Below are 9,964 nucleotides of genomic sequence, written 5' to 3'. Positions count from 1 at the left end.
ATTTTGATGTTAGGGCTCTTGCCGGACTTGAAATAGACCCAGCCTAGATGGGCTTTTCTTTCTCCCTGGCCGGGGCCATGAAGGCTCCCCTGGGCTGGGATGTGCCTGCTTCTGCTACACCTGGGACGGGTAGCAGGTCTCCAGAGCAACCCGGAGACTCCGGGCTGCAGCTCACTGAGGAGCTCCCCACTTTTGAGAATTCAGATCACACCTAGGAACTCTGATCGTTAGCACGGTGGTCCTCAGAGCGGAAGGAGAGGGAGGCACAGGTGGACAAGGAAGGTGGGAAGTTACTGCTTGGAGCCCAGGCAGCATTAGATGTCCTTCGGCCACCAGCGTCTCCGGCCACTGAAACTCACGCCTGACGGGTGTGGTCGTGCAGTATGAGTATCTGCAGATGGCGTGAGGCTGCCTAGTGAAGCCCCCAGCGACTCGGGGAATGTGACCCCCTTCCTGGCGACTCTAACAGAGACATTTCAGAGCAATCGCCCTTAGGAGGCAGAACCGACTTCAAAACCGGGCCACATCCCTCCCCAATGCAGTGACAGTCACAAGTCTGGGGACAGACCTGGGAAGAAACAGGTGTACATGGAGTGGAAAAGTCATTCGAATTCCCTCCCTCTCAGGTGACAGGATGCACGTGACCCAAAGTGCCAGGGGATGTGGCGATGCTGGAAGGGTCCTTCCACAGAGGGGAAAAGAGCTTCGGGAGTTACCAGGAGGGAAAAGGTGCTGAACTTGTGCTTTGTGTCACAAGCCTCTCTTGACCTGCATCCTATTCTGAGGTTTCTCCTCTGACCGGAAGAGTGAGGGAAGCCAGGGGCGGAGCCATGTCCTAATGTTTGGGATCCAGACAAGAGCTGCCACCCAAAACACCTGTGTCAGGTGGGAGAAAAACCACAGGGTCTGAACAAGACCCCTGGAAACCTTTTCAAGCCCACTCCAGAGGAGCAGCTTTTGGGGTGCCCTCCCCGACCTGTCACATGTGCACGTCTGTGCCTCCCAACCCCCGGTGGTGTGGCACGCTGCCAGCTGCTGCAGACCACCACGCCAGGAGCATGCGTGACACCTCCTCCCCCAGTTTTTTGTCCCTTTATTCCCAGCACCAGTCCCCAGTGTATAGTAGTTCCATTATCTTTTTCCCTGCATGGACTCTTGTGACAAGACGTGTTTCCAAGAAGGCTCTTTTCTATTGGTGTTACAGGGAGGGAGATGCGGAGGTGGGACCCAGGAATGTGGGAGTACCATCCTGGAGGGACTAATGTGGCTTTTTTCTTTTACTTAAAAAAAAAATGTGCACATTCGAAGAAAATACATGAGCAGGAGAGGAAAGGGAGGGAGGGAGCAAAGGAAGGAGGGAGGGAAGAGAAGGAAGGAGGGAGGGAGGGAGGGAGGAGGAGAGAGGGCAAAGACAGAAAGAGAAATAGACTCTCATCAAGTCCCTGCCATCTCTCAGCATCTGCAGGTCGTCACTGTGGTTTGGCAGCCGCTGGAGCTTCTCAGCGTTCCGATTCCGTGTACGCCTGGCAGACAGGCCACAGAATTGTGGCTCCGGCCTTGCTGAGCTCACCCTGCAGGGATGCTTGGGCACCTCTGGGCTCACCTGGTCACTGGCTCTCCCAACCCATCTGCCTGGTGAGGGGAGGCTGCCTGCAGGGTCAAAAGGCTGGAATCCAATCTCTCTTCCCCAGATAATGGTTAATTTTTAGGACGTTTCCTGACAGTTGCTTAGTTTTTCTGGGATACTTTTCTACCAATCATTCTTCCAATTTTAACCCCAATGAAACTGATGACTTGCTAACTGACTCTTTATAGAGCAAAGCTATTTGAAATTCTCAGGTAATTCAAAGCTTTGAGTGCATAATATTTGTAATTTTCCCTAAAGGGCTAACAAAATATTCTCTTCACTACTCTTGAGTGTGAGCTGGGTCTGAGAAACTGGTTTGGATGTGTATTTGAGGGTTTGAAGGAAGCAGAGTCATAAACACCGTTCATTTCGAGATTCCACCTATTGCTGCCCCCATCCCCCCACTGAACAAATGATCAGACACGCACCTATAAAAGGAACGTTCTAGAACTTGGCAATTCCAATCGGATGATAAGTGCCCTAGTCTCTCTTGTTTTGCCGAGGTGGGAGTTTGCTGCGGGAGCTTTAGTCATCCTTCTGAGACTCGCCCTTGCGTCCCGCTGGGAATCTTCTCTTCCTGCCTTCTCCTGTATCTCATCTTCATCATCAGTTCCTCCGTTTCATGAAGCACCTGGGTGACTAAATACAGCTTCCACCGCTCAGACCATGCCTTCCTTTACTCTTGAGTTTGCTGGTGTTAAAGATAACTTACGGTGAACTCTAGGCTGAAGGTTAAGCCTATCAGCTGAACCTCCCAAATACAGCAGGTTTATGGCCACCTTGCTGTTGACAAAATCCTCAACCTAAGGGAATGTAAATGAGCCTATTTGTAGCCCCTTCTCTCCTGAGCAGCTCTATGTGGAAGTGCCTTAGCCAGAGGTGGGGGACGGCTAAGGAGGTACCCTTGCCCTTTATCACACCTGACCTGCACAGGTACTGCTTATGGGAAGCCTGTGTTACAGGCCAAGGAGAATCCTTATGTCTTTGGCTGATAACCTAGGCCGCCTAATTAATGGACCCCTTTGGATGGAAAAGGAAGCTCTTAAAACTTGATTTAATTTCATTGAACTGAGCACCTGTTGTATGCACAACACAGTCCTGGCCCATGGGTGATGCAGCAAGAGAGGAAAAACAGTGCCTGGAACCGTGGAAGGTGTAAAGGCTAAGAATGGCATTCCACCTGTCTTAACGGGGCAGTGTAAAGACTCCCAGTAGGAAATCAGTGTGATCTTAGACCAATGATTTAGCCTCTCCAGTCATCAATTTCTTTGTTTCCAAAAAGTTCCTTTTGGCTCTAACACACTCTGGCCACTATGACTCAGCTGGAAACTCAAAGCACTCTACCAGAAGGCGGGCTGATAAATACATAGAGATGCAGAGCGAACGCTGAGCCCCTCCAGCCGAGGCAGCACTTGACTCTGAGAGTAAGAGGAGACCTCTGAGCTGAGCCCATCAGTATTTCCCTTCTCCAGAGCTACAGACCAACGGATCGCCTGGCCCTTGGTCTCGTTTAGGGACACATGTGGGTTTCCCTTCTCTCTGCCGTCTCTGCTGGCCGGCAGCGGCAGGAGAAGCTGGGGAAGCTGGGGGCGGGGCCAGTCCTCCCTGTCCTGGCAGCTCAGCACTGCACGTTCCTGTCCAGACTCTACCCGCTGTGGTTGCTGGGACTGTGGTCAGGACGCCAGTGACCTTGAGTCAATGGAGAGGCAGGGGCTTGGAGGTCAGAAGTGCATTTCGTGTCTAGAAGGAAGTTTGAGGAACCCCTGGAAGGAACAGATGGGCAGAGACCGTTCTCCTGAAGCCATGGGCAGACCGACTCCCAAACAGCCAAGTCTGTTACTGCAGGAGGCATGTGGGTGGAAAAGAGCTTGAAAGGAGACTTGGGGGCAGGGGTAGGTGGTGTGTCCAGGTGGCTTCTCTCTGTCCCAGGAAGGTGCTAGAAGAGGCCCTTTACAAACAGAGGTTTCTTCTGTCAAAAGTCTTTTGGTTGTCCCTTGTTGTCCATGCCCCCAAAGTAGGTTTGGATAAACAATTCAAATTGCTGGAAGGTGGTAGGAATAATTCATTTTTCCTCGTACTGAAATGGGAGTATCAATTTCAGTATAGACAAGCATCAGAATTTGAACACCGACTTAGGCAAAACAACAACAAAAAACCAACCCCAATTCAAGAAACCAGAAGGAAAAGCAATAATTCCATTTAAATAAGCATGCCACTGAGACTGCTGTGTCAGACTCCCTCTGAGCAGGATCCTGTGTTGTCACATTGACTAGGGTTTGGGAAGAAGGGTCCCTGCAAGCCTTTTCTTTTTTTTTTTTTTTTTTTTTTTTTTTTTGCGGTACGCGAGCCTCTCACTGTTGTGGCTTCTCCTGTTGCGGAGCACAGGCTCCGGACGCGCAGGCTCAGCGACCATGACTCACGGGCCCGGCACGTGGGATCTTCCCGGACCGGGGCACGAACCCGTGTCCCCTGCATCGGCAGGCGGACTGTCAACCACTGCGCCACCAGGGAAGCCCCCTGCAAGCCTTTTGATCCTGGTCTCAGGCGCCCCCATCCTGTCACCGTGGGCTTAGACAGCAAGTCCCGGGAGCCTTGCAGGTCACACCAGCATGCCCAGTCGGCTTTCCTTCTTCCAACCCAGACCAGGTGCGAGGGAAGGAAAGTGGCTGGTGAGGAAGGCTCTGCCCCCCTCACCCCACGTCCAGACCTTTCTGCAGCAACCCCGTGTGGAGTGTGGCCCTCGCCTGGAACGAGAAACATACGAAGGGCTATTTCAAGGCCGGCAAGTCACTAATAAAAATTAAGATGCCATTTACCATGCACTCTGCAGTCCGCCCCCTCTTCTTTTCTGGTTCGTCAGTGGCACACGTCATTCTCGGTGCTCCGAATGGCCAACAACTTCCCGTTTCCTTGGCCAGACTATAAGGATGGAGTAGTTCTAATGTTGATTTTAAGCCAACACTCATGGTTCTCAGCGATGTGGACAGGTGTGGACATCTCTCTGTCCTCATTAATCTAGAGCCGGTGCTATTTGTGGCTAACAGTGCCTACGGATGTAATTCCTTCATTTTCTCTCTTTTTCTTCCTAATGCGTTATACCACCAAGGAATCATATTAGAAAGACAGATGTCCGTGGAGGACTTTCCTTAGCACAAGATTTTGGTTCTTATTCTCACTTTTTTAGGAGGTATTGGTTTCTAGTGTCTCAGTAACCGCCCCCCCCCCACCCCCGGCTTCTTTTAAAAAATGGAAACGTTTTCCTTTTCTATTAGCCAAAAAAATTTCACTAAAAAGAACCACATCGGGCTCTTTCTTCCCTCTCTCCCTGGTGAGTTGAAATGGACAGGTGTACCTGAGTTGGGGTCATTTTTGAATCACTTGCTCCAGGGTTCTTCTAAAGATGAAAGATTTTTCTTTTCACCTACCACGGCGAGGTCAGGGCGATGACGACAAACAATTTAACTTCTCGAAACCTTGTGGTGCCTTTTCTCGTGGTGCTTCTCTCATGTAACTCCAGACAAGGCAGCCACCTGCAGCAAACAGCAATGCCAGTGCTTTTCCTTGGTATCGTGTGCCCGTGCAGTAAAAGACTTAACGTATACATGTATAAATAGATATATAGAGATATCACTATAGTTATATAATTATATAATTGAGGTTCTGATGCAGCTTTGATGGGAGTTGATCATTCCTCTGCAAAAAAAAATCGACACTACTCAACTGGAACTCACAGCTCTGGGGAGAGAGTTTTGACTTCCGGGAAGGACACCAACAAATGAGATGGGTTACTCCTGTGATGAGTTTTCTTCTCCTTTCTTGTGAAAGTTGCTGTCTCCATAACATGGAATGTTTGCTAAGGGAGCAAAGAGCAGCTTCTTTTGAACTTCCTTTGGTGCTGATATTTTTTAAATTGTTTGTTTGTTTTGCTTCCTCATCAGTGGCCAAAAAGCTGCTTTTCCAAAATCTCAACTCACCAATCAGAGGTGACAGGGGACAGTCTGGGAATAAGAGGCTAGATGTTGGGGATCCCCGACTCTGTGACTTAATCCAGACGGTTTCCTCTGTGACCTGCATACGTCTCCCAGGCTCTGTTCCCTCATCTAAAATAGACATCATATTTCCTTACCTCATGGGGAAGGGTAACTTCAAAGGATGCATCTGTGGCACTCAAACGTGAAAGCATTATTAATTTGGAGACGGCAACTTGACATGTTTTTAAGATTTTGTTTGTATGTTGCTAAGATTTTGATCCTGGGGTTTTGCTTTGTCCCCCTCCTGCTTCTCCATCTCCACCACATTGTATGCCCTCCCTTTGGCAATACCTATGAAAATCGTGTAACTGATAGACCTCACCTAAAGGGGTGGGTAGTGCTAATTTCTCCCAAGGAAACAACGTCACTAACACTGTATAAGGTGCTAGAATCAAACCTCATTTTATAGACTTTGGTTCTTAGAGAAAAACAAAACATGCAGAATTCTTTCTGTGAAGCCTTACTATAGATTGTTATAGCCAATTGTTTATCCAAAAAGAGAGAGAGAATAGAAGATAAAGATACAGTGATTCTGTATAAAATGTAACTAAAAGACCTTTGCTATTTCCTATATTGATGTAAACTATCATATATGTGTGTGTGTGTGTGTGTGTGTGTATATATATATATATATATATATATATATATATATATATGCTTGAGGCAGATAGAAAGAATGAAAAAGTGTAACGTATGTTCATCTTTATCCTAATTTTCAGTTGGTTCACAACTTTTAGGACATGAGCAAGAGAGGTTTATGGTAGGGTGAGATAAGGGATGCCCAGTATGACATAGGAAATTACTCTTATTTCTGTTCTGTTCTATGTGCTATTAGAAGGAGTTTGGCTGAATGAGAGGACAGGAAAATCAATTAAAACAGAGACGTGCTTTCTAAACGTTCTGAGCATCGACGTTAGACTTCGGTGTTGTTTCCTCCTTATTCTAAGGTTTCTGATAACACTGTAAAACACGTCTGCCGCCTAAGGTGTTAACAAATAATGTTTACCTCAAGAAAGCTTAAAAAAAGAGGCAGTTGTCTCCCCCCATCTCTTAGAAAGCAGTGAACCCCTAGGCAAAATGTGAGGCCTTTCCACAGAAGTTCAATAAGAGAATAGAACCATTTCTGGTGCTTTCCTCAGTGCCCCCATTCTCACCCGCCCCTTCCTTTGCTAAAGAGAGAAATAACCCAAAAGATGAGTTTTGACAGGAAATGGGGTTAGGCTATAGCAAAAGTGTATCGATGAATACAGACTTTGTCCGGAACAAGTGTTGTGGGGTCCTTTTAAGTACGGCTGTGTAATTCAGGTGTTTAGTGCTAGCATGTGTGTGTGTGTACTGTATATATGCTTCAGTGGATGAAATGTTTGATGGACAGAGAAAAATACCATAAACAGACATGAACAGAAAAAAAAAATTATCAAATGCTATTTTATCAGACGACGCACTTGTTCACCTTGATGAGAAGCCACTGTTTCACAACTATGCAATCCCTCCCGCCTTCACCTCCACTCTCCACCTCCCGCACAGATTTTCCTTTGTACCAGAACCACAGTATCCACCCCCTGGTTCAAGGTGAGCGTGCTACAGTGATTCTTTTCCTAAATTTAAGAGCTCCCGAGAAAAATTTTCCTTTTCTTTCATTTTCAGTGATTCAATGTAACCCTGTTTGGTTCTATAAGTGAACTGATGTGTATTTTTATGTTTCGGTTACATGTTTACAAACTGGTTTCCATCCTCTTCTTGATTCAAAATAATTATTTTCTTTATAAAGTGTAACTTTTATAGGAAGTTTGGGGGATGTGTTGACTTAACGCAAGAAAAAAAATTTGGCTTAAGTGGAACAATGAGCGTGTGACCTCGGGGGTTGGGGGTGGGGCGGGGAAATTTTGTGGACCTGCAGCTAAATTAGCACCTACACCTTGGTCCTGAATAGAGACCCTGGCGGGGGAGCCGGCTACTCTGGGCAGGATTTGACCTGGGGATTTTTATTTCCTTATGTGTGGTCCTCTATATGGAGTAACCTATCCCAGAGGGTGAACTCATATGTCCTACCCAGCTTTATGCCAGCCTCGTCCTTCCCACCTACCATCCCTCCGCACTCTACCCAGTGCCAAAACCCAGTTCCCTGCCTTTGCGCTGCTTCCTGCTGATCCTTCTCCTCCCCTGGCAGCCACTGACTGGGGTTATTGCATCTGCTTTCAATGTAAAAGATAGACATAAAGAAAGTCTCCAAGAACCTGACCTCTGAAGCGCATGTCATTTGAGGGTATTTGCAACACACTCTTAGCTACAGAGAAGAGCGGGTCCAGGTTCATTTACAAACTACCCAGCTTGGCCAAGCCCATCTTCACGAGGTGTTAAAAAGGAGTCTCTGGGAAGAAGAGAGATCCCGAGGTTAGACAAAGCACAACTTAGGCAGGGGCAGCCCTGCACACAGAAGTCAGGTCCTCTACTTCTCTGGTTGTCTGCACAAGTCTGAGTTTTGCACACGGTTTACAAATCTTGCACAAGGTGGCCGAGCCATCCGAGACAGTTTTCAAAAGATAAATTCAGACACTGCCTAACTGCTCCGGCACAACCTGCTTCCGCTCCACGGCTGGTGGGAGCTCGGATGGAGTTCCTCTGGAATGAAAAAGGTCGGTTCTTTGACAAGAGTGCATTTTCTCTGTCAGCCTCATTCCTTGCCTGCTCATCCTACACATATTCTTAGTGACTCAGGGGATCTTACTTAAGTGCTGTGCATTTGCTTTCTGTCCTGTTCCATAGGTCACACCTGCTAAGACCCATCCCAGGAAGTTATCACTCACTCTTTCTTGTCTCCTCCTGAAAAGGAGTTCTCTTACCCTTGGAGGTACCATTCGAGACACTTTTAGGTCTATCAGACACAGACCCAGGAGCCTCTACCAGAAGCCAGCTTGTCTTTACAGCTCAGAAAACATCAAGGGAATCAGCTCCAGGATACTAGGAGATTTCTCAACTCCTGTCCTTGCTTAAAAAGTGGCTGGGGGGGGGCTTCCCTGGTGGCACAGTGGTTGGGAGTCCGCCTGCCGATGCAGGGGACACGGGTTCGTGCCCCGGTCCGGGAAGATCCCACATGCCGCGGAGCGGCCGGGCCCGTGAGCCATGGCCGCTGAGCCTGCGCGTCCGGAGCCTGTGCTCCGCAACGGGAGAGGCCACAACAGTGAGAGGCCCGTGTACCGCAAAAAAAAAAAGTGGCTGGGGGCTGGCGGGGCCCTGTCGACGTTGTGACCCCACTCTTCTCCTGCCTGCCCAACCGAGCTCAGTCCCTGGTACCAGCCTAGAGGACCCGGAGGCTCTGGGTCTTCCAAGAAGTTCAGAGTTCAGGGCCAACAACAAAGGTAAAGGGTGGAAGTGGTCTCCATCCCCGACTCCTCAACCAGGGCCGAGTCAGAGCGTCCAGCACCTCTTTTGGAGCTGTGACAACCTGCCTCTTTGAGAAGGGACATGCCCACCTCTGGGGGCTGTGGCATCCTTGAGTTTCCGCCAGAAATCTAGACCCGGGGATTGTGCCTGTCTGGAGGTGGCAATTCACCTGCAGCACGAACAGAACGTTTGCCGAGGAGAGCCCTCCCCCTCAGAGGGGATGAATCCTGCTGTGGGGTGGGGGCTGAGCCTCTGTCAGGTGGGCTCTGGCCATCGACTGGCACCTGAGACCCTGAGGGGCCCAGAGGTATAGAGTTCCAGATGCCACGACGCCAGAGAAGTCAGGCGCAGCCCAGAGCCCACCTGGCAGTGGAGGAGGAGTCCCGTCAGAGATGTTGTGTGTCCTTCTCTGGGGGAGGGGACAGTTGCTTTAGAGGAAAGGAGTATTTAGGGCTCCTGGAGTCTCAGGAACATCGAGGGTGTCAGAGCAAGACCAGCGTGACCTGCACAGGTGACGTCAGCCCTTTGGGAGGTTGGGAGAAGTCAGATGCAGCTAACGTTAACTGCGGCCAATGATGACGAAGGCTTTGTCCCAGTGCCTTCATACAACGATCTCACCTAAATCCTTCTGATACTCTGGCAAGGTGAGAAACCCCACCCATTTTACAAATGAGGAAACTGAGGCTTGGGGAGCTTCTGTGATTGCACAGGGTCCTGTGGTCATCCAGGGGTCCAGCTGGGGGTCAGACCTGGATCTTTGGTCCCACTGGTCTTCCAGGCTCCCCCTCGTGCCATTTCCCAACAGTTCACAAAGGCCAGGTAGCTCAGAGTGCCTGGTAGGTAAAGCTTGGGGCTAGGGCTTCTTGACATTTTTGTTTCCTTGCAGATGGCCATAGAAGCTAGAGAAGTGTGAGGTTTTAGG

The sequence above is a fragment of the Lagenorhynchus albirostris genome, chromosome 7 (assembly GCF_949774975.1).
Source record: "Lagenorhynchus albirostris chromosome 7, mLagAlb1.1, whole genome shotgun sequence".
Taxonomy (NCBI): Eukaryota; Metazoa; Chordata; class Mammalia; order Artiodactyla; family Delphinidae; genus Lagenorhynchus; species Lagenorhynchus albirostris.
The sequence above is the reverse complement of the archived record's forward strand: the minus strand, read 5'-3'. Positions refer to the sequence as shown.